Consider the following 23,003-nt stretch of genomic DNA (forward strand, 5'->3'; position numbering starts at 1 on the left):
GGCGAACATCAATCATGGACAAGGTTAACTGTAAAATGACTGACAGCGGCTAAGACAACAACCCCAAGATTAACTGTAAAATGACTTTGGCAGCGGCTAAGATAACCCCATTTGCATGCTGAAGTCTATCTTCAAGGAGATTCATAATGTAAATGTTTACTGGTATGTGTTGCAGCCACTGTTAATATTCTGGAATTCAGCTTCAGTATTGTTGTTTCATGTATTTGTTGGATTTGGTTACTGCTGCATATTTGACTGATGCATTTTGACTGGGGTCAATATGGTTTGCAATTTTTATTAGCCAGACTATTTATTATATATTCATTTCTCTAATTACTTTGCAATTCATCACAAGCTGTTGGTGTCGTTTGTTATAATCTGGAAAGTAATGTGGTCAATATGGTTTAGTTGTTGCTTAAACATACACACTCCTGTTTCTATAGAATCTTAATCTTTGATATAAATAACTTTGTCTTCCTCAACATTTGATCCTCTCTCTGTCTTTACCTTTGATTATATCTCATTTCATTAATGTCTTCTCCACTGTCAATGTTTTAAAACGTTGAGAGAAAATGAGAAAAATAGAGGTTGATAATGAAGATGGTTTCATACAGGAAGCCAACGGCGATTGCATTCAAAAGATGCAAAACAAAAAGAAATAGTTCTAGGGATTCAAATTCCAAGTATATCATTTCCTACACTAACATTCTGCAGAAGGTGGCGGCCAGGCGGTCAGCAGAGGGATTAGACTGGACATATCCCAGTAACAAATACATCACTAATTTACAAAACAAAACCTTTCATTCGTTAGCCAAAGACTCAAGTTTTCTGAAACTGTACAAAAAAATCACCTCGATTCGCCATGTTCTTCAACCTCATTCAGTCGTTTTCTTTCCATATACGGCCAGTTACCCTCAACTTCAGCTCTTGCCTATCGCCACCTGAAAAGTATAGAGCTAGGTTCCTCTGTATCACCAGTCCATCCTGACTGTCACGAACTTTCCTATGACTATCGCGGATGCTCCGGGAATACCCTGCCATATTAGCTTACGGCCGTTGGCACCAACTTCCAGACTATAACTGAACTTTTTTGCTTCATTATCGTCACCCATAAAATGTAAAAAGGCCATATAGACAGGTGCCATCCCAAGCTGGAAAGCTTCGAAATGCAAGCAGAACTGTCTTCCGAAACAATTAAAAACCTGTACAAAATGTCAAAGAAATCCTTTCATAAGCGAATCATAGAAGTAGAACACTTGATTTATATGTGCTGTGGCATAAAATGAACTTACAGTAAGCATCCATGTGGCATTTTCAACTTCGTGTGGATTTGATTTGACATATCGATGGTTGAAGGTACATCCATCATGCATGTCAACCTTGTGATCATCCTTGAGATGAGCAACGAGGGTAGATATGTCACCAGTGACGGAGCACTCAGACCCAGCGTAAGGGCAATTGTAGGGGCGGAACAGACAGTGTTGCTCATGCTTAAGCTTGCTGTAATAGGGGAAGATATCGTGGCAACCTAGATTCTGGTATTTACATGGGAGTTCCAAGGTTTCTGCAACTTTCTCCAGAGCTAAACACCTTATGTTTCCAAGATCATACCGGCATGTTGGGCAACAGTTGTGCACTCTAATCTTGCAGTTGGAACATAAAGTGGTCCATTTGGGCACTGAAATAGAAGATTGAATGCAACATATCAAAATTTTGAGTAACTGAGTAACTTTCACAGAAGAAAAAAAGAAATGGAATGAATCGAAGAACGAATTTTCAATTCCACAGTCAAAATCCCCATAGAACTTGTGTAGTAAAGGAAGAAGTAACTGTAATAAAACTAAACACCAAAAGGGCGAAGTCTATAAAGTAGCCAAAACCTTTCAAATCATTTTCCAATTACAATGGTTATTTCAATCTACCGTTGCGGCCTCACGGGGTTAACTCTCCACTGCAACAAACCAACTCCAAGATGATAAGCTATCGTCTTAGATAGACATAGATAACCTTCCTCCCTACAGGCTACAACCCTATGTCCATAGTCATTCACATGGTACATAAAAAAACCTAGCTAGATAAGGTATCGTAACCAGTTCTTCATCACCATTTCCACCCCCAGCATACAGATATCATCACTTAGTTCCATACATGCATATGAAGGCACACATGTAGCCTTCATGCAATGAACTAAGAAAACTGGGTAATACGAAAAACAATGAAAAGGGGGGAAAAACAAAATGCTACTACAAAACTATATTTTACAGAAGAGCCAAAATAAGTGTTATGCATGCAGATCAAACCTGGTGAATTGGAGGATACATCAAATTTGTACATACAGGACACTCAAGGAGCTCGTAAACATCGTTGTTTGAATGAATTCCGTTTTTTCCAACATAACTAAAATCATTTTTCATCGTTGTAGTATTGTTCTCAGATTTTGTAGAAGCAATGCCATAATCTGCAACAGGGGAATGCGATTCAACTTCTTTGCAAGCACTGCCTCTAGAAGCCATTGCTACTCGAAATGTCAACTACTGCAATTATTTTATATTTATCTACTTTTAAAAGGCTTCTCTCTCTATTTCCCTGTAATACAGGATAAAAGTTAGATGTCGCAGGAAGAACAACATATTTTAAACATACCACACTGAAAGCATATTCCTGAATCATATGCAGTAGAACATCCAGGAGAAAATAAGTCAAGCAAGGCGAAAAACAAGAAGCATTTTGATAACCAGATCTAAACAGATTCTTTTATTGGTGGCTAAACTTCATGAAGAGTTCCTAGTATAGTTCATCATATTGAAATAAAAACCAAAAATTTATCAGGTACCATTTTCAACTGTACTAGACCTTTTTTGATGGAAAAATCTAGTTACAGCAAAACTAACGATATAATTACAATCATATACATCCCACCGGGGCAACTCAATATCCATTGAAATGACTGTATATGAACGTTCCACCTAGAACACCTCAATGTTCGTGTAAGAAGGCTTCTTCCTATTTATTATCTCTTGATCTTCAAATTTCCTAAAGATGAAACAAAGTTTGAGTTCTTCCAAAACTGTGATCAGTGAAACTAATATATAAACAGCCAGAACAGATGAAAAGCAACATCCTAATACAAAATAACTGTTTTCTTTCTTTCCGGCTCTGAATTCCAACACGGGGAAGTATGTTCTAAGAAAATAAGATTAAATGTTTTCCATGATCTCCCAGCAGAAAAGCAAGAAGAAAACAAATGCATAATAAGATGGACCATTCTTCCACCAAACACACAAAATAAACAATTCAGACACCATGAGAACATACATGCATTTATATCGAATTCCTTCAATGAATGAACATATAACACAATTTGCTAATTCTTTTGAGGAGTGCTATTATGACAGTATTTGTTATCTTTAAGCAAACAAAGCAATAGAACCCAGGTTTGCAAAAAACGACCTTACCTCACAACACAATCATCTAAGAAAGCAAGAAACATTCCCAGATTTTTAATGAAAATACTATCTATTTTAATTAAATATAAAGCTGAATAATGCAGGAAAGAACTATCTTTAACCTTTTTTTTATGCAAAATGAACATCAAAAGCAACCAATATACGAGACAAGAATAACATACAGAACAAAACTTCCTCCAATTACAATCAAATAGACCAAGTTGAATTGGATTTACCCACCAAGGAAAAATCAAAATCTTCAAATTTATATCTTCTAATGCAACCAGAAAATGAGCAGGAAAAGTGAAAGAAAACAACTCTCCCAAACCCAATGTCAAAATCCAACAAAGTTTTCCTCTTTTTCGATGCAATGTCAAACTAAGTTTAACCAAAACCAACTTTCCCATTTGGATTAATCAAAACATAATCAACAATAGAACAAAAGAAAAACACATTTTTTTTTCAATTTTCAAACATTACAAATCGAAAGAAAATACAAAACCAAAAAAGAACAAACCCAAAGAGGAGGGAAAAGAATACCCAGTTGAGATTTCCAAGCTTAGCATCTTAACACATCATTAAAAAGCCACAATAAAATCTGGGTTGTGCTCAAAACAACGAAATAAATAAAATAAAAAATAAAACAAAGGGGGAAAAAAGAAAACAAAAAAGACAAAGTGCCAAAGGAGCGCGAAACTCACGGGTTTTAAACCAAATACATGGAAAACGAAGGAGAAAAAATCGGAGTACTGTTTTCCATCAAATGGTGACCATGATTTCCTTTGAAAAACAAACGCAACGTCAAAACGCGTCGATTCATTATATCAGTATATAACTAATACACAATATGTTGAGAATTTTGGCTCTTTCTTTGCAGGTAAGTGGACCGATGCCTGGCGCAATCAACATTTCAAAATTCGATTTTTTTAACTTCTTTTACTCTTTATCTTTTACTGTCTCGTTGACGTTTACTTTTTCATGTGAGGATGAAAAAGTGGGTGATATTAGGGTGTTTAAATAATCGAATTAATTCGGTTAATCGATCGAATCGAATTAGTTCGGTTAATTCGATTTAAATTCGGTTAATTAATCGAATTAACCGAAATTAAATTTTAAATATTAAATATTTATATAACATATGGATTCAGCCCAAACCATTTAAAACTCAATTAATAATTTAATATCTAATAACTTTTAAACCTCAATATAATTAATTAAAAATTATATAAAATTTTATTTTATAATTATATATTATTTAAATTAATTGTAAACTTTTTTTAATTAAAAAATATTAATATATTATAACATATGGGCTAAGCCCAAACTATTTAAAACTCAATTAATAATTTAAGATCCAATAACTTTTAAACCTAAATCAATATTAATTAATTAAAAATATATCTGAAATTTTATTTTATATTATATATTTAAATTATTATAAACTTTTTTTTAATTTAAAAAATATTTAATTTTTATATAAATTAGAAAATTTTAAAAAAAATCGGTTAATTCAAAAATTAACCAAATTAATCGAAATTTATTCGGTTCGGTTAATATGTTTGAAAAAAAGTTCGGTTCAATTAACGGTTAAAAAAAGTTTAATTAATTCGATTATGGTTAATTCAGTTCGATTCGGTTCGATTTTAACGAATGAACAACCCTAGGTGATATTTTGAAATTCTTTAACTGTTTTAATGATAAACCATGTTGGGTAAAAAATTCAAATTTCATACGTACTTTTAAAATTCACTCCTCACATATAAATGTAAACAAAAATTTGAAATTGAAATTTACCAATCACATTAAAAGAACTTGCTCCCTTAAAATGGAAAAAAATGCCCTTCAGTCCCTTAAAACATCATGAAATTATGAATTAGTTCGATGAAAAATTATATTAATATTTTATACGACGATTATAATGTAGTATTGTCTAGAATTTTCTTAGTCAATCGATAATGAACGTACTCACACTATACAAATATAATTATTCGAACTCGATATCTCTATAAAGAATAACAATTATTTTTTACCCTTGAGGTCACTTGATGATAAATATTTTATTATTTATTTTTTAAAATTTTAAAATATATCTAAAAAACACTGATTATACTAACTACTTAATACTTTATTAAAAGTGGATTAAATAACTAGTGACAGATTCAAAATATTTTTTAGAATAGGTACACATATGTTAACAACACAAGATTTTTAAATGAGGTAGGTATAAGAGACAGATATCATCAGTAAAGTATGTAATTAATAAAAAAAAATGAGATATCAAAATAACATAAATCTTCATAAAAAACGAAAAGAAAAAAAAAAAACTATAGATCAGTATGTGTAAATAATAATCTATCATTATATATAAACGATGAAACTCGTATAATCAAGGACGGAAACTACTATATACATGGGAGGGGCTATGGCCCCCAATCAGGTAGAAAAGAATTTACATTAATTTCTATATAAATTTAAATATTTATGGGATAATTATAAATTATTCTACTTTATGAAAAAATATATTTTATCTCTTCGAACTAAAATCATAACTTCATCCCTACATATAATAATATATTAAAATCATTCTCTTGAATTACTGTGATGATATTTGACATCTCATACTCAGCAAAAGATATGCACTCAATGAATTGTAGTGCATACATATGCACAGATTTAGAGAATTCATTAAGTAGTTTTAGTAGTTAAAAAATGTTATTCTTTGAGATTTTAAACTTGAGCAATCGTATCTATAAAGGTGTGTGGTGTTCCCAATAATTAAAATAATTATAAACAAGTATACCTTATAATCACCTTACTTCAGACTATTATATATGTGTATATATATATATATATATATTTGGAACCTGTGCTCTCTCGCACAAACCGTGTGAAAATTGGATCCTCAATTTTACCACAAATTAGGACCTACTTTTCTTTGTCCAGAATGACATTAAAATGAAAAACAGATAAAGGACAATAAATTCAAAAATGTTTGTTGAAAATGAAAAATATATTATTGGGAAATAAATAACAAATACATACATATGTATTTAAATTTAGCTGTATGAAAAAGTAATTAAAAATTCAGTTGTTCAATTACTTTGTGCATTCTTATCCAATTCCTTATCTGATATTTTTCTTTATCCGTTGAATATCTAATTCCTTATGGGGTAGTTGGTATATATACTTTTCAATATACATGCAAAGACTTTTTTACATTGTTTTGTATCATTTTCAAATATGTAAGCAAAATTAGACATTTCAATTGTGTTTTTAGATTAGCGAGAAAATGATAGGCATGAAAAAGGTATAGTTATAGTATTTAACCTTTCATTTTCTCTTTTGACTTGTCTCATTTTGTTGGTACACTTATCAATCTAATATCTTAAAAGTTATGTTCAAACGTATTTTTAAAAAAGTTTAATATTTTATTGAAAAAACTTTCATTTAGGGACGTTTGTTCACAGAAAACGCTTTCGGAAAATTTTCCGTAAAATAAATTACATTTTCTGAAAAATAATTCTGTAAAACGTTTACGATGTTTGGAAGAGGTGGTTTAAACCATTTTTTTTTTCACTAGTTGATGAATTTTTTAAAAAAATTTATTACAAAATAAATACAATAAATATATTAGTTATCATAAAACTTAATATTATTCTTTTGGAAAAATTAAAATAATTTATTATTATTACAATATTATTTTTATATTTTATTAATAAAAATATTAATATTGGTATATTTTATGAACTAAAAATATATAATTATTAAATAAATAAAGAATAGTATTATATTATATTTAAAAAAATATTAATTAGGTTTAAAATATCTTCATTCAAATATTATTATATTTATTAAATATATAAATAATATTATTAATTATTAATAAATTTATATATTTCTATGAATTAATAAATATATAAATTTTATAATAATTTATTAAATATTATAAAATGAAAATATAATATATTATAATAATATAAGTGATATTTTATAATATATAAAAAATATAATATATATTATTAAATATATTAATAATATATATAAATGTTTTAATAAATTCTTAATTTTTAAAATAGGCATATAAAACAGATATATTTGTAATTAATTGGAAATTCAAAATATTTTAATCCTCTTGAATTTTCCTTTCTATATATTTTTTTGAATTCATATGAAAACACGTTTTTCCCTAGAAATCGATATGCTATTCGATAACTATCTTTAAGTATCGATAAGTACCAAGCCAAAACACAAGATGTTTCAAGTTTTTATATGTAAGTTCGATGTTTCGATATACTTGAGTATGTAAAAAAATTGTGTAAAATTGATATATAAGAGTTATGTTATGATTTTGTATGCGTTGTTATGTTAAAAGTGTAGTTGGTTTGATTTATGTTGTTTGAATGAATTGAGTTATACGACATCATTTAGAATTGCTTAGTTTATTGAATTTATGATAATATATGGTATGATGGTGGGTACTAAATGACAGTACCGATACTTAGTTGATTTAAGTTATAGGTCTAAATGATACCAGCATAGGAGGGATGAAACAATTTATTTTAGTAAAGAAATTAAAAAAAAATTAAAGGCGAGAACATCAACTGACTTACCATGAATTTTTGGATTAGATTCGAACATTTTTGGGATGAAAAATATTTTCAATACCTCTAAAATTATGGACCAAATATTTTCAAAACTCTGCCCTTAATTTTTATTTTTTACAGTTTAGTACAGAAATCGCAACTTGATCAATGATGTTCGATTTAGTTTCTACTTTAAAATTCATAATTTTGGCAGAACATATTTTAAACATAGGTTTAGTCAATAAAAATTAATATCTTACACATCAGTGACATTTACTAAAAAACTAAACACGAGAATCACAACAAAGATCGGAATTCTTACCTATAGCGCCAAATCATAAACACTTAAGAGCATCAATTACGATGCTCAAAATGTGTTTGTAAGCAAAACGGATATGAAGAAGTAAGGCAGTTAAAACAATTTAGATGGTAGTTATTAAAATCGATAAAAATCAAAGGAATTTGCAATAAGAGTTCACGGCAAAATAGTTTAAAATTTAGGGAAATTGATCTTGGGAAAATACCCATGTAAATTTAACAATTTTGATACTTTTGCAATTTAGTCAAAACTTGAATTTTAATTTAAAAATTCAAGTTAGTCCTTTCTTCAAAATCAATTTACACTTTTAAAATAATATTTTTAATTTAAAAATATTTATTATTATTCGAAAAAAAATTATCTCATAATATTTCGAAAATTTTCATTTTACACAAATTGTGAAATTAGACATGATTCTCCCGACTCGGATTTTGAGAAGTTACATTCCAACCATTAAATTTTGCATTAAGGGACCGTTTGTTTCCCAAAAAACGTTTTCGGAATTACATTTTCTGAAAAATTTTCTGGAAAACATTTTACGTTGTTTGGAAGATTAAACCATTTTTTTCACTAGTTGATGAATTTTAAAAAATTATTTATTACAAATATTAATACAAAAATAATTTATTGATCATGAAACTTAATATTATTCTTTTTAAAATATTAAATAATTTATTTATTATTAAAATATTATTTTTATAATTTTATTAATAAAAATAAAAATATTGGTATATTTTATTGAACTAAAAATATTATAAATTATATTAATTATAAATTAAAGGAATAGTGTTATATTATATTTAAAAAAATATTTATTTTAAAATATCTTCATTAAAATATTATTATATTAATATTAAATATATAAATAATATTATTATTAATAATTTAATAATATTATTTCTATGAAATTAATAAATAATAAATTTATTAATAATTTATTATAAATTATTAAAATGAAAATATATATCTTATAATATTATAATATAAGTGATTATTTTATTATAATATTAAAATAATATTATATTATTAGAAATATTAATAAATATATTATAAATGTTTTATAATTAATATTTGATTAAAATGATATTAGAATATTTTATTAATATTAAATTCATAAAATAAAATTATTTTGAGTATTTATTCTTTCAAGTCTAAAGTTCGGAAAATGACTTACGGAAAATCAGACCGTAAGTCATTTTCCATAAAACACAAAGGAAATTCTGTTGACCAGAAATGTTCTAAGTTGGCCAACCAATTTTCCTCCAACCAACACTGGATAATGAGGAAAACATTTCCGGAAAACGTTTTACGTGAAACAAACGGACCCTTGCAACCATTGTTTCGAAATCTTCTTGTATATTGAAACTCCTAAAACATGTTTGAAAATATAAATCGTTGGAGGCACAAAGTATCGAATTTGGCACATGTGTTTGGAAACTCACACACGGGCATCGAAACTCTTGAATGTTGGGAAAGCCTCTCTTGATGTTCTTGAGCTACTATGCGGTCCTCTTTATATACTCTAAGTGATTTCTAGTCGTTTGGAGAAGTTGGAGGTAGCTTCTAACCATTTTAAGCATGAAATTCGTGATTTTAAATACTCAATTGCAACCATAGTTTTGAAACTCTTCTTGGAGAATCGAAACTCCTAAAACATGTTTGAAAATATCATTTGTTGGAGGCCTAGAATATATATGCTAGAACATGAGCTTTGGAATCTCACATACGGGTAACAAAATCCAACATTGGTTTTCGAAACTCTTAAGCACTACGGAATGGAAGTTCTAAAAAGTATAAGAGTTTCGAAACACTTAGGAGAAGTTTTAAAACTTCACACTTAGTTTTGAAATCTAAGGCTCAAGTTTTCACATTTTAGGGTGTTTTGGCTCTTTAAAAATATTTTTGACATAATTCTTCTTTACAAAAAATGATTTAAATAATTTTTGCAAAAATTTCGTAGCAAATTTGCAATTTCTACAATAGTAAGGGGTCGTTCTTATTTGCTCGCTTCTGAAATATACGAAGTAGATTGTTATTTTTTTAGAATGATAAAATCAGTTAATTGATGGGGGACAAAAAGATATTAAATACAAATTTTGGTTAAAGTAACTGTAGATTAACATTTTGGACTAAAATATTCAGGGACTAAAATGTCCCTTTGAATAATAGAGAGACTAAAATAAATTTTTGATGGAGTAAAAGAGCTTCTAATAGAGTTTAACTATTAGTAACTTGAAATACACATATGAGTATTAAAACTAATAATATTTTGATGATGTAACAAGTGGGTTTGTAACTGATATTAATGTGATGAATGCAAATATGAAATAACATGTGGTTGAAGTTGTGATCGTGTAACCAGGAAGAGAATGACATTGGCAGAGTGATTATCTCCAATGAAACTGCTTTATGCGAGAATCGCCTTTAAAACCAAAGCTGTTTATTTCCAGAAGCAGCTTACAAATGAGATGCTGTATGTAACGTCCACATGGTTGGGGTACGAAGGAATGCAGGGAGAAGGTGCTTATAAAACAACGGCCTTGAACATTGAAGAGCATACCTTTCTCGGCCTTTTGGCTAAGATCAAGTGTAGTATCTGTTCTTATCAGTTTAATATCTGATACGTGGGCCAATGGTCACACGATATTAATTTATTTTTTGAGGGGGAGGGTCCACCACAGTAGCTTGCTACTGGGACTCTCGAGCGTCGCCCTAGCGTTGCACTATTGCTGGGGCCTGGCGCACCCCACCCAATCCAAAGTTTAATGTTTCTATTCCGTTTTTTGATTATGAAAACCATGCTCTTTGTTTTACTAATTTATTGTTTAAACTATGTTCTGGTAATTTAACTTCTAAGTTATTTCCTTTTAGTTATTGTAGTTTTTAAACCGTGTAACTTTCTACGCTCAATATGATTGTCCCCTTTGTTTTAGAATCATTTCCACCATGGTACCTTAAATTGGGGGTTGAATTATCAAATTTATGTGAGGGTTCCATTACAAATTAAGTTTATAACACCCAATATTCGATCGGATCCGGGCAGTGTTACCGACTGTTACATTAGTCACTGGAGTGACCTTTGCTAAAATCTCATTCGATCATCACTACAACCAATAAATTTTATCGACAACTCATATAGACACTTTTCGTGCCACTATAACAACTAGTGTTGCACATGTATTTAAACCTTCCATGTACCATATCATACCACATATAGGTGCATCAAAAATAGTGGACACAATTCAAGCAAATGTTGGAAATTTATCGACAAAAGTTCGCGATGCTAATGTTCAGAAATGACCGATCATACATCTCTAAAACGTACAAACTTTTAATTAACACAGAGAACATCGACAATAATTACACGAGAACCCATAATAGGGGATTAACCTACTCCTATGTTTCTAAATAAAATAAGGTTTGTGCAAACCCGCACCCGAACCGTACACTTACGGAAACAATGAGCAACTAACAACAACCGCTTCAATGCACGGCGCCTTTCCTTCCCATTGCTAGAGGAAGCCACCAACGAATCTTGAGCTTCAAGAACACATCAGAATGCATAAATAACAACAAAATTGGCTGGAAGTTCAACTTAAATCATGCATAAAAAAAAGACTCCAAATTTCACTACAAAACACGACGAATCCATTTCGTACCGACGATTTCTTAACTTAACTGACACATTTTATACCATCAAGGCCAACACCTAAAGCGCTATTAATATCATCAAGAATTTCTAATCTCAACCCTAAATCACCATATTAAACATATAAAGTTTCTTAATTCTACGAGAACTAATTTTCAAAAATTTCAAGAACAAAACCGCAATATGATACAAAAATCGGTATGAGATCCTTTATACCTGTAGCCCACATATTTTACACTTAAACGAAACAATGTAGTTAAAATTCAAGTTAGTTATGATTTCGTTGAACTAAATTAAATCCAATACATTATTCTTAATTATTAAAATAAGGCATATAAAACAGATATATTTTGTAATTAAAAAAAATTTTAAAAAAAAGAATTTAACTACAAATTCATAAAAAGGAATAATGCTTTTGGAGCGTCAATTTTGGTCATCGTTTCAAAATATTCCTTAACTTTAAATTCGAAATTCAAATATTTTAATCCTCTTGAATTTTCCTTTCTATAATATTTCTGAATTAATATTGAAACACGTTTTTCCCCCAGAAATCGATATGCTATTCGATAACTATCTTTAAGTATCGATAAGTACCAAGCCAAAACCCAAGATGTTTCAAGTTTTTATATGTAAGTTCGATGTTTCGATATACTTGAGTATGTAAACAAATTGTGTAAAATGATATATAAGAGTTATGTTATGATTTTGTAGGCGTTGTTATGTTTAAAAGTGTAGTTGGTTTATTCGATAACTATCTTTAAGTATCGATAAGTACCAAGCCAAAACCCAAGATGTTTCAAGTTTTTATATGTAAGTTCGATGTTTCGATATACTTGAGTATGTAAACAATTGTGTAAAATTGATATATAAGAGTTATGTTATGATTTTGTATGCGTTGTTATGTTAAAAGTGTAGTTGTTTGATTTATGGTGTTTGAATGAAGTTATACGACATCATTTTAGAATTGCTTAGTTTATTGAATTTATGATATATGGTACGATGGTGGGTACTAAATGACAGTACCGATACTTAGTTGATTTAAGTTATAGGTCTAAATGATATCACATAGGAGGATGAAACAATTATTTTAGTTAAGAAATTTTAAAAAAAATTAAAGGCGAGAACATCAACTGACTTACCACGAATTTTGGATGAGATTCGAACATATTTGGGATGAAAAATATTTTCAATACCTCTAAAAATTATAGACCAAATATTTTCAAAACTCTGCCCTTAATTTTTATTTTTTACAGTTTAGTACAGAAATCGCAACTTGATCAATTGATGCGATTTAATTTCTACTTTTAAAATTCATAATTTTGGCAGAACATATTTTAAACATAGGTTTAGTCAATAAAATTAATATCTTACACCATCAGTGATATTTAGAAGGTAGTTATTAAAATCGATAAAATCAAAGGAATTTACACCAATAGTTCACGGTAAAATAGTTGAAAATGAAGGGAAAATTGATCTTGGGGAAATACCTATGTAAATTTAACATTTTTGATACTATTGCAATTTAGTCACTAAACTTGAATTTAATTTAAAAATTCAAGTTAGTCCTTTCTTCAAAATAAATTTACACTTTAAAAATAAATTTTTAATTAAAAAATATTTATTATTATTCAAAAAAATTTATCTCATAATATTTTTACTTGATACATATTTGGATGTGTAGTCACTCATTTTCGTCCGGGGTTTATTTAGTATATATATTCAATATAGTTTTGGAAAATATTTTTTGATAACATATAATATTTAATTTTGAAAACATTTTTGAAATATATTTAATATATAGTTTTGGAAAACATTTTAAAAATGTATATAATATATAGTTTTGAAAATATTTTTGAAAATGTATATATGGTTTTGAAAACATTTTAAAAACGTATATATAATAGTTTTTGAAAACATTTAATATATAGTTTTTTATATATTTGAAAACATATATATAGTTTTTAAAATGGTTTTTTGAAAATATAATATGTTATATGGTTTTTCGTTATTATTATATTATTATTATTATATTTATATTAGTATTATTTTATTTATTTAACCATTTCAGGTCCAAATCAAAAGCAAGATCTATGTCCAACAGTCCAAGAGGCCCAACAGGGAGCCCAATCGGGCGTGCAAGCTTGACCCAGCAAGCCAACCCGGTGAGCCCAACAAAGCTAGGGTTATGATGTTTAGAAAAGGGCGCCACAACACATCACCAGTTAGATCTAGGCCTTGTGATCTAGCTGCCCAGACTACATCAGGAGGGCAACGAGCAGCACCTTAGAACCAAGCACACCAGGTCGGATTTCTTGTACCGGAATCCGAAAATCACAACACCCAGGACTGAACCATCCCCAAAATTTTTGGCCAACAAACCAACGTGAGAAAATTAAAACCCTCAACCCAGAATAAATTGGGAAACAGGGGTAAACGACCCTCGAAGCGAACGGGATTAACCCCAAAAAATCATTCTGAGCATGGCTATAAAAGCCCCTACAAAGCACGAAAGAAAGAACATGCCAACCAACACTAAAAGAACAAGAGGCAACCAGACAAAAAAAAAAAAAGAACAAGCATCAAGATAGCAAAAATCGAGCAAAAGCATCTCGTAAAACCACGAAAAATCACAAAATAACAAAGGAGAAGTTTGATTATGGCCTAGGAGAGGAGCAGTCGTCAGAAGGTGAAGAGGCTCGTCGGAAAAGGTAAACCCGAGACTTTGCATTTTGATCTACGCGGTGTGTTTGTTTTAGGACGTTTGGACTTAGGTTTTGGGTTCACGGGGTCGAGAAGATCATTTTACGGGTAGTTGTAGGATTCCGGCCGTCGAAGGCTGCGTCCGGAGCAGTGGTCCGGGCGGTGGGCTACGGCAAAGGGAAGGCCGATGTTCGGCCTTAGTCGGCCTTAGAGGATGATGAGGAAAGAGTGTTTATGAAAGAGTTTTTGTTTTTTTTTCTAAGTTTGGTTTTAAAATGAAATTATTTTGGGTTTGGGGTATTTAACTGAGGACCAAGTTGTAAACAGGGAATAGTTAAATTATTTTTCACATCCCTAATATTTAAAGTGTAATTCATTTTGGTCACCTGTTTTTATTTTGCCCTTGCATTTTTGAATTGTTTCAATTTAATCTCTGTTTAATATTCTTATATTTTACAAATTAGTCCATCCTAACTTCATTATTTCTTGCAGCTTTCAAATAATATTTACTTGGTCCTTAATTTTTAAATTCTTTACGATTCAACCCTTTTAATTCGAATTTATTTCTTTTATTTCTTTTCTTTTAATTTAATTTAATTTAATTTTTACTTGTTTATTCTAACTCTAATGTTACCCTTTTTAGTTAACTTTATTTTTTATACCTTTTATTAAAAGAGGCAATTTGCATCGATCAGAGGTAAGTGATTCGAATCGAATCTTTAAATTTCAATTAATTTTTAATTTTCGTAATTAAGGCAAACGAAAAATTAAATTTGTACCGAATGGGCGTACAAGAGTGATAATCCTTCATTGACTGTAACCGACTCTTGAACTCGACATATTTTTGTAAGACGCAGATCAGGTAAGAGATAAACCGAGGTGTCCGACCAACCTAATTTTTATTGTTAAAAATAAATGATTGGTGGCAGCTCTAACACATTTATTTAAGTAGAAATCCAATCTCGGCCCACCCGAAGGATGGTTACGACAGCTTGGCGACTCTGCTTATAAGGTTAAATTTTAATATAATTATTCAATCCTTATTACTTATCCTTGATTATTTTTTCTCAAATAAATAGTTGTATTGACGTTTTTTTCAATGATTTTAGATTTTAAAATTTTCATTTCAGGCTCTATACCTGAGCTCCAAACCCTTCTATAAGTGGAGGTGAAAGCGACGCCTTCGTGGGAATTTATTCCGTATAGGCCTAACAAGTAACCTTTGGGATTCATGTACCTTACTTCGTGTATGTGTGAATTTATTCTCCGTATAGACATAAGGGAATGTATCCTCTCGAGTTTAACTTGGTTCACATAAGCTTGTAATGGGCTTAGGACTGAGGGTATGACAAGCCCAAGGGAGCACCAGTAAGGAGAACTCGAGTACCTTTTTTAGAAACCTAAACCGGGAGACAAGGAATTAGAGCCCACCCCAAAACTTCTTTTAAAACCTAGGCTGTTTTGAGATTATTTCATGCTTTCTTTTCTGTTCAGAGCATGAACTAGAAGTTTATGTGGTTAGGACTTGTTCAAACCCAACATGCGGGATGGAGATTATGTCTGGGTAGGAATAATAAGTGTGTGGGGTAGATATCAGGTAGGGTAGGATTTTTTTCATTATTATTTTGATATTATCTTTATCTCACTAACTTTTTTCCTTTTTTTTATCATTTATATCATCCAAAAGAGTTGTTGATCCAAAAACGTGTTCGTTAAATGTAAATAGTTTGAATTAATGGACAAAGGAGTTGTAATACTAGAGGTGAAAATGAAGAGGTCCAGCTATGGTCAGAAAAGACCCAGAAAGAAAAGGGAGATAGTCTGTAAGACATTATGTGTCAGATATAATTGGTTATGCTTCTATCAGCCTTAAGCATAACGATGTTAAGGAACTACGAAGCATTTAGAACAACTAAAGACCTCCCAAAGACATTTGTTAGATGGCTAACATCAGAAAAAACGACTAAAGACTAAGGTAGTTGACTTGGAGAGGTATCCTAAAAAATAGCAAGAACATGGTGGTAAAACCATATGTGAGTTAGAGGCCATTGTGGATGGGTTCAAGAAACAAACAGTGAGCTTTAGATGGTTCCCTTTGATGGAGGTTTCCAATGGTGTTTTCGTTGGGAACAAGCTCATCAGAGAATGAAAGCCGAGATGCAATCATTCGAGATTTCTTGGAACAAGTACAAAAAGCAGCTCGTCACTTGAACGATTTTGCGAGAGAAGCTGGAGTGGTTCGACAGGGTATTCAACCAGTGAAAGATGAAACAAGAAGACTTGTCAGCCTATTAGAAGTTATTCGGGGTCTAGAGGACTTAGTCAGATTTAAGATGTTTTTGTCTCTTAAGAAATAACACTTTTTTCCCAATAAAGATTCTAATAAAAGTCATGTTTTTGGATCAATGCCTCGAACATTTCATGCATCATGCATTTATACATATTTTGCATTTGATATTTTTTCTTCATTTCTTTACATTCACATTAACTAACAGAAAAGTCTAATCAAAAGGAATAAACATTGGACATACCACCTAAGCATTGGACACACCTCATCCTCATAACATCCATTCAAGAAGAGAAAATGGAAGCGAAGATAGCTCAACTCGAAGAGAACATACTAAGATTACAAAAAGAGTTGGAGGAGAAAATAAGTCAGAATAATCAAAATACTCTGGAGTCAATCACCAAAAGCCAAGAGTCTTTGGTTAAAATCGTTTCAAATTAGCTAGCTTGAATCCAGTAAGTGCACCTAGGGCAGGGATATCTGAAAGGGTATTTATGCCACCTACCCCGCAGGTAAATATATCACCGGAATCTTACCAGGACTTCAAGGGGACTCATCTGTCGTAAAAGTACATACTTTTGTCTCCAACCCTGAGAATAATCCAGACGATTATCATATATCAGATTTTGAAGAAGAGAAAGCAAAGAAATGAAAGAGAAAATCAAGAAGTTAGAAGACCAAATGAAGATGGTTAAAGGAGACCATGACTATTATAGAGTCGATGTCGCAGAACTAAGTTAGTCCCAGATTTGGTTCTTCCTCCGAAATTCAAATCCCCGGAGTTTGAGAAGTTTGATGGATCAGTTGCCCGTCCCACATTACCATATTCTGTCAAAGATGATAGGATACGTAGGAAACAACCAACTCCAGATTCATTACTTCCAGGAGTCTGTCTGGCTCAGTCATCTGGTGGTACAACCAACTGAACCGATCTCATATCAAGACCTGAAAGGATTTGGCCAAGTCATTCCTGGAACAATACAAACATATAAACGATATGAGACCAGATCGAGTTATGCTACAAAGTATGGAGAAGAAGCATAACAAAAGTTTTAGACAATATGCACAAAGATGGAGGGATTTGGCTGTCCAAGTTCATCACCCTTGGATGAGAAGGAAACCAGGAAGCTCTTCGTGCAAACCTGAAGGCTCCTTACTTCAGGCACCTGGTTGCAATCACATCTGGAAAATTATATGACCTAGTTATGGCCGGAGAGATGATAGAAATGGCCATAAAACAAGGCAAATCGAGGGAGAGGAATCAAGCAAGAAACCTATATTAAGAAGAGAGATAGAGAGATTAATAACACAACACCTACAACGACAATAAAGGGGTTACAATCTCCAACCTAAAATCAACTGTAACTATACCGTCAGGTACTTCTAGACAAGATTCAAGGGAACCAGGAAAGAAAGAAAGGGAACATTCGATCTTATTCCCATAAATTACAAAGAATTGTATCAACAACTTTTTGACACTCATGTAATGTCACCATACCCGGTGGAACCCATGAAGCCCCCATACCCCAGGTGGTATGATAAGAACACTCATTGTGAATATCATGGCATTGTCCCAGGGCACACTATTGAGAACTGCTTCGCATTTAAGAGAATCGTACAAAAATGTGCAACAAGAATGGATCCACTTCAACAACTAGAAGCACCGAATATTGCATAGAACCCTTTGCCTAATCACCAAGAAAGCGGGGTTAATGCAATTGTTGAGGAAAGGAACAAGAGAGTCAAAATAGGTGTTGCTAAAATAACGTCTCCCCTAGCATGGGTATGGAAATGATGGTGAAAGTAGGATTTCTGGTACCCCAGTACGATACATCGGAACGTGAAGATGGTAACAAATGTTGTTACCATAATGAAGAAGGGCATGATGTGCAAGATTGCTCAGAGTTTAAAGTTTTGATCCAGTTTATGGTGGATAGGAAATAGTTGGAATTTTAAAATGAAAGTAAGGATACTCCCGAAGCAGTTGTTTGTGCACTGGAGATGGTTCTGAAAATGAATGTCACAATCGAAAAGAGGTATTTTGAGATGAGACAAGAGGAGGTCATCAATATTACCACAGAGTGTGTTACCTATGAAATTATGTCTTGTTTGAATTATCTTTTATATGCTTGAACTTTTTCCCTTTTAATAAAAAAAATGACATTTCTTTGAGTAATAGAGAATTGTTTGAAATTCAATGAATATCAAGTATAATGAAACTCACATTTTGAGAAATGATGTTATAACCTTTTGATATATGTCGTGATCAAATTCCTTTAAGAAAAACAAGATCCATATCTTTTACCCGAAAAAGAAGAATGTTATTTCACTTGAACACGTATAAAAGTAGACAAAATAGGGTATCTCTGATGCATGACATTGCAAGACCAGTTAGTTTGCATGTCTGTTCACTACTATACAATTTTCACAACATAATGATGGATAACAAATCTGGCTTAGAAATTGAACTCTAAAAATGAATTTTTTTGGTTTCCACTGACACTCAGACTATAACAGATTCTTCCCGACAAACTAAGAAAATTTCGAAATCAAAGAATTAATGTGATATTAATGAACGATAATTCTAACAATACTGGGGGCACTCCACTAAAAGTAGTAGGCTATTAATCTTCGGAGGTAATGTTTGAAACAGCTATGGTGGTAATGTCGAAATTCCGCTAAGTAATTGGCAATGTTAAGTTCCCTAACTTTAGGAATACGAGTACATTCAGATCATGATACTAGTCTCTATGTGTCAAGATGAATCTCCAGCAAATCCAAGCGATGACACCAAGTTTAACAAAGTATAATTTAAAGAAAGGCGATAAGGCCTGAAATAAAGTGGATTTGAAATTAAATTTTGAAAGATGGACTAAGAAAGTCAGGAAACGTCTGTTATAGTTGACTACACAAAAACACTCAGAGGTTTTATCTTTAGATCGATATTTCGACACTATCTTTATTTAAGGAGTCTGCAAAAATTGAACAAATAGAAGATTCATGGAACTAAATATAAATGCTCTCTAAAGGGTTGTACAGTGGAATGCATCTGCTACGCTATTTTGTTTACTTCCTATTTGAAAATAATGAAATCAAAACCAAATCGCATTGCCTTCTCATATCATTCATGGATCTGACACTTGTCAATGGTTATAACTTTTGAAAAAAAACTTGTGTGTTTCGTTAATTGATATTTAGTAAACTGGCACTTTGATTCAATTTCTCTGACATCATTTTTATATACCAACCAAACCTTTTTAAAAAGGGGAGATATATATCAAACAAGACATAGTTTCTCAAAAATCGGTGAAGAACTGAAACGATGTGAGGCATCTCCAGGTTTCCAATCTCTTCTCTTTCTACACCTGTGCCTCTTGAGGTGGTTATTATCAAAACAGAGTTTGACATTACGAAGAAGAAGTGCATATAAGCAGTAAAGATGGTTGCTTTATCCAGTACGATCTCTCTTTACTATGAAGATGGTTGTCCAGTAAGGTGCAAGACTTATAGCTATGCATTGGCTAGAAAGAGTTAGCCTGTGATGCGATAAATTCATTTACTATCGGGTCCCTCCTGAAGTATGAGTTTATTTTTGTACTTGAAGATGTCGTATCAAAGAGAAACAACATGAATGCAAGCTCTGATGATAACGACAACCCAATAAACGTGATTTAGAGTAAAGACAAGTTTGTTGCCAAGATTCTCGTGCAAGAAATTTAAAGTACTCTACGAGAACAAGAAGTAGAGAACTCACAAGAAGCACTGAGGTTGCTTGATATAATTTCAAGGCGGTATACCTTATTATTCGCCAGTCTTTTCCCATGATAATCATAACAATTTTACGAACACTGAAAGAGGTAGCCTTGGCTGAAGCAGTGGCCATTTGAGCTTTCAATCCACGTAAGGAAGCCTTTCACTGAATATTGATGTGTCAACTATGAAGATTATTCAACCAGTTCCAGTAGTTGATCATCAACTGAAATGCAAAAGAGTCTTATTCCCTTGAGTAAACAAAGAGAAAGCTTAAGAATCTCTAATCCATACAATCAGGAGTGCAAGATCACTGGATTAAGCCATCAAATGAGCAAATGTCAGAAATTTACCATGAAGATATCAGTGCTGAGGCATGATTAATTCCAAGGACAAGACTAATAGACAAAGAATGAGACTCCATCTAAGAAATAAAACAAGAACTAATTCATTTTGCATACCTTAGACATACTCAAGAGAATCACATTTATCACTTTTCGCATACATAATTTTTGCAGCTTTAGAGTCAATTTTCAACTTCAAGACGAAAGATACTCGATTCAAAAGCGTCTTGAAAAATTCAATGGTGGTTGCTTAACTCAATGATGAGGAGCTACACCTCAACCAACTTGACATATGAAAAGTTCGAGAGTCAATTCAGAATAGATCCAGTTTAGCTTAACTCAAGCCATATTTCAATGCCACTCGAAGAACATCTCACATGACTTTCCTGTGAAAGAGAGTCGTCCAAAGATCATCTCACTTGGTTCAGACCCACGAAGAGGAACCACATGAATAATATACCACTTGGCTTTCCCTGAAGGGGAGTCATCTAAAGAATTATTACCGACTTAGACTCGTAAAGCAAAGCCATCCTTCATTTAGAGGAACCATTTACATCATAGCTCAAGGCGAGAAGGGCTATATGTCAATGAAAACTTTTGAGTTCAATTTCATTCAGCTCGAGGGCGTATCAACCACATGGTAGCAGCGAGGAACTACTTTTCGTTTGAAGTTTAAACTAAGGTCTTTAAGTCAATAAGAAGACCAGGGTTGGCTGCGATTTAGCAACAAGGAACTATCTCCCAACCGAATTTACAACATAGCTTAAGTCGAGAAAAGTTATCTATTAATGAAAACTTTCGAGTTCGATTCCATTCAGCTCGAGGACATATCAACTACATGGTAGCATCAAGAAACTACTTTTCAGTTGAAGTTTAAACTGAGATCTTTAAATCAAGAAGAAGACCTAGATTGGATGTGATTTAGCAACAAGAAACTATCTCCCAGCCAAATTTACAGCATAACTTAAGTCGAGAAAAATTTTCCGTCAACGAAAATTTTCGAGTTTGATTCCATTCAGCTCGAGGGCATATCAATCGCATGGTGTACTTTCTAGAGGAATTTTAAACCGAGGTCTTTAAGCCAAGAAAAGGACTAATGTTGACTACAATTTGGTAACAAGGAGCCACCTTCCGATTCAAATTTTGAGCTACGATTTCAACTTCAAAACGAAGAATATCATGTTCAAAGACATCTTAAGAGTCACTCGCAATACAACTCAACAACAGGGAGTTTCCATTTTTCTTCAAGTCTCAACTCCATAGCAGATAATAGCTGATAAAGATTCAACAGTAACATGGAGTTGGATTTCAAACTCAGAAGTCGACAACTCCCACAGGAACATGCTTATTTCCAAGCCCATACGCCGAATGAAAATTTGTGTCTTTTTGTCTTTGCCCTATTTTTGTTACACGATAATGGGCAAAGAGGGGAAGTTGTAGTCACTCATTTTCGTCCGGGGTTTTATTTAGTATATATATATATATATATATTATTATATAATATATATAGTTTTGGAAAATATTTTTTCGATAACATATATAATATATAATTTGAAATTTTTGAAATATATATAATATATAGTTTTGAAAACATTTTTTGAAAATATATATAATATATAGTTCTGGAAAATATTTTTAAAACGTATACAATATGTAGTTTTGAAAACATTTTAAAAACGTATATAATATATAGTTTTGAAAATATTTTTGAAAACGTATAATATATGGTTTTGAAAACATTTTAAAAAATGTATATATAATATAGTTTTTGAAAACGTATTTTTGAAAACATATAATATATAATTTTTTTAATATTTGAAAACTTATAGTATATAGCTTTTAAAATTGATTTTTTGAAAATATAATATATGTTATATGGTTTAGTATTATTATTATATTATTTATATTGCTATTTATTATTTATT

The 23,003-nt window shown here is 31.4% G+C and overlaps 1 protein-coding gene, 2 long non-coding RNA genes, 1 other non-coding gene and 1 pseudogene across 4 annotated transcripts in view; 2 read left to right on the top strand and 3 right to left on the bottom strand.

Annotated features, from left to right (window-relative positions):
• The window catches only part of LOC120146177 (NAC domain-containing protein 90-like), a 30,917-nt gene extending 25,057 nt beyond the window's left edge, over positions 1–5,860 (bottom strand). Inside the window, exons 1-3 of the mRNA XM_039159819.1 lie at positions 5,850–5,860; positions 5,259–5,265; positions 3,706–3,717 (exon numbers count right to left, since the gene is read on the bottom strand). The gene's annotated coding sequence lies outside the window, so the exon portion shown is untranslated. The remainder of the gene's footprint in view (positions 1–3,705; positions 3,718–5,258; positions 5,266–5,849) is intronic.
• LOC120146176 lies at positions 872–4,281 on the bottom strand (annotated as a pseudogene).
• Positions 5,861–10,857: 4,997 nt separating the features above from the next.
• Positions 10,858–22,261, top strand: LOC120146163. The gene is made up of 4 exons (XR_005518189.1): positions 10,858–11,108; positions 11,229–11,238; positions 20,564–20,578; positions 22,252–22,261. It is a non-coding gene; the product is annotated as an uncharacterized LOC120146163 (long non-coding RNA).
• On the top strand, positions 10,905–11,098 carry LOC120146181. The gene has a single exon (XR_005518191.1). It is a non-coding gene; the product is annotated as a U2 spliceosomal RNA (small nuclear RNA).
• On the bottom strand, positions 11,010–20,758 carry LOC120146164. The gene is made up of 3 exons (XR_005518190.1): positions 20,748–20,758; positions 20,350–20,357; positions 11,010–11,119 (listed from the first exon to the last, which is right to left on the bottom strand). It is a non-coding gene; the product is annotated as an uncharacterized LOC120146164 (long non-coding RNA).
• Positions 22,262–23,003: the final 742 nt, after the last annotated feature.

Source organism: Hibiscus syriacus, unplaced genomic scaffold (genome assembly GCF_006381635.1).
Source record: "Hibiscus syriacus cultivar Baekdansim isolate YM2019G1 unplaced genomic scaffold, ASM638163v2 tig00110896_pilon, whole genome shotgun sequence".
NCBI classification, from domain to species: domain Eukaryota; kingdom Viridiplantae; phylum Streptophyta; class Magnoliopsida; order Malvales; family Malvaceae; genus Hibiscus; species Hibiscus syriacus.